This window comes from Vombatus ursinus, unplaced genomic scaffold (assembly GCF_900497805.2).
Source record: "Vombatus ursinus unplaced genomic scaffold, bare-nosed wombat genome assembly UNPS02014779.1, whole genome shotgun sequence".
NCBI classification, from domain to species: domain Eukaryota; kingdom Metazoa; phylum Chordata; class Mammalia; order Diprotodontia; family Vombatidae; genus Vombatus; species Vombatus ursinus.
This window is the reverse complement of record NW_020954557.1, coordinates 800979-803757: the sequence shown is the minus strand read 5'-3', so window position 1 is coordinate 803757 and position 2779 is coordinate 800979. Positions and strand designations below refer to the sequence as shown.

General features: G+C 47.4%; 1 protein-coding gene across 3 annotated transcripts in view; it reads right to left on the bottom strand.

The window, feature by feature from the left end:
- LOC114045953 (WD repeat, SAM and U-box domain-containing protein 1-like) overlaps nt 1-737 on the bottom strand; it is an 81570-nt gene extending 80833 nt beyond the window's left edge. For 2 of the 3 annotated variants that reach the window (XM_027866166.1, XM_027866167.1), the window contains exon 1: nt 570-737. The gene's annotated coding sequence lies outside the window, so the exon portion shown is untranslated. The remainder of the gene's footprint in view (nt 1-569) is intronic. The other variant, XM_027866168.1, reaches the window with a different exon arrangement.
- Between the last annotated feature and the right edge of the window lie 2042 nt (nt 738-2779).

Here is a 2779-nt window from a genome sequence, read left to right as displayed (position 1 = left end):
AGACAAACAAGATGATATCTCAGGGGAGCGCCCAAAGCAGTTAGGTAGCGTTTAATGTGTAGAACCCGGAGCCGGAGTAAGGTAGATCTGGGTTAAAATTCCGACTAAGACACATACTGGATCCTGGGCAAGTCACTGAAACTGTCTGCCTCTGTTTCCTCCTCTGTAAAATAGGGCTGTTAGGGTAGTTTGTGAGGATCAAATGAGATGTTCAAGCACTTGATAAATGAGAACTATCGATGCCATCAATACTAGAATGACCCCCTCCCACACCAGCCTCTATAGGTTGCACCTGGGGCTACACCAGACGCTCTGGGGTTGGACCGAGGTGTAGGAGCAAGGGGAAGCCGGTGTAGACCACCGGTTTTCCACTACGTTCATGGGGAAAACATGGGTCTCCCCGGATGCCCTTCTGTCAAGGTAACGGGCATCCTGGCCCCTTCACGGCCAGGGCGGGGGGGGAGGGGAGACTCAGAGGCCCGCGCCCCGCGCGCGCTCCAGAGGCGGGAGGGATGGGGGGTCCGGAGGGAGGCGGGGTCACGAGCGTCCCCAGCGTCCTCGCTTCCCACCTGTCACGACGGCGGCGACGGAGGCCCGTCCGGTCAGCGGGTCCTGGAGCCGCGGCCACTTCCCGCCGCCTCTTCCTGTACAGCCGGCTGAGGGCTGGCCCCTCCCGCCTCGGGGACTAATGGAGCCGCTCACGGCAACCCGCCTTCAGGTGCTGGTTCCGGGGCGAGATGCGTCACGCGGGCAGGACAGGTGAAGCGGAAGGGAGTGGGGGGGGCGGTGAAAGGGGAGGACCCGCTTCCCGCAGGGCGGGGCAGGGGAGGTGTAACAGCGCACGCATGCGCACTGTGGGTTGTGGGAGGGGGAGGCGGCAGACTGGAAGAACAAGGAGATAAGGGAAAAAAGGAGTTTACAGAACCTCCTGAAATAAGGCCTTCTTTTTTTAGATGGAATTAGGCGTAGGGCGTGGACTTGTGATTTCAGGAACATACAGAATTTAAAACTTGTTCTAGCGGAGGTCCGCGCGTTCCCGGCCCTCTCTGTACAGTCCTGGGGGTTGCCCAGGTGGCCCAGCCAGTATGAGGCGGAGGCGGAAATAGAACCGAATTTTTCCTGTCTCCAGCTACTAAGCCAAGCTGCCCCTCTTTTGGTGGAGGTGTGGTTTTTAAAGGAAGTTTCTCGATGTGTATCCCATCCTATTTAAATTTAGAAACAATTGAAACTCTCTCCTCTACTTGGCGTCTCCCAGAAGAAGTAGTGCAGTGAGAAGACCCCTGGGTTTCTAGCTAGGAGGAAGCTGTGACTCGAAACAAGTCGCTTCTTTTCTCTTGGGAGTCGTTTTCTTCATCTGTATAATGTGTATTGTATGTATAATATATATGTAATGTGTAATGACTAGGTGATCTCTCAGAATGTCACTGTGGGTGACAACCCTGAATGCCTATCGCTCCTAAGCTTATTTGCTTTTAAGGTAGGTAACTATAACACGGTAGTCTGTAGAATGTCAGTGTTTTAAGGAACTTTGGAAGTTAATCTAGACCATACTATGCAGAATGAGATACCATTTTGGTCATGACTGATACAGGAATTTGTTTTGCTTGACTATTACTCATCTGTGTCAAGGATTTTGTTTTTCTTTTTCAGCAGGGCAAGCGAAATGGGAGAGAGAAAGAAAGAAATACTTTATAATTAAAAATAAAATTTAATTTAAAAAATAATATAGGCCAGCCATATCATTTTGCAGTAGAAAAACTGAGGCCTATAGAGGCAAAGGAAATTTTTTAAGCTTTTAGAGTTATTGGACAGAGCTGCTGTCCTGTGCCAGGAAGATTTCCTAGAACTCTATGGTTTCTTCTATGCTGATGATTCCCAGTTCTACATCTCTACCCTGGCTCTCACACAGAATTTTAGAGTATGAAGGTGAGTAGCTATCTAACCCATAAGGAGAAGAATCCCCATTACAACGGGACAAGTGGTCTTTCAGCCTTTACTTCAAGGTCTTTTCCTTCTATCTTGTATTTCCAGATGACCACAATATGTTTCCTACTATAATATAAAACTCACTCTGCACCTAAATCTAACACCGTTCAGGTTTTTTTTTTTTTTCCTACAAGTGTCTCAGATATTTTGTGTAATACTTGACTTTGTCCTTAAAAAAACCCTTACTTTACCCACTATCAGTTGCTCAGGTTATTCTCCTATATCTTTCCTCCCTTTCAGAGTCAAAATCCAACAAAACCTTCTCTCTAAAATTGCCAATAATCTTATAATTGCCAAATTTCATAGGCTTTTCTCAGTCCTCACTCTTCTTGACTTCTATGCAGCAGTTGATGCAGTTGACCTCCCTCTCCTCCTAGATAACTCTTCTCTCTGGGTTTTCATAACACAGCACTGCATTGGTTCTTCACCAACCTGTTTCACAATTCCTCACTTTCTTTTGCTAGGTAATCAACTATAGCTCACCCCTGTACTGTAGGTGTAGGCATTGTTGTTCATTTGTTTTAGTCATGCCTAACTCCTCATGACCCCATTAGGGGTTTTCTTGGCAAAGACACTGGAGTGGTTTGCCATTTCTTTCTCCAGCTCATTTTACAGATGAGGAAACTGAGGCAAAACAAAATTAAGTGACTTATTCAGGGCCATACAGCTAGTAAGTGTTTGAGGCCAGATTTGAAATCACGGAGTTGTGTTTCTGACTCCAGGCCCAGCACTCTGTACACTGTATATGTGTGTGTGTGTGTGTGTGTGTGTGTGTGTGTGTGTGTGTGTGTGT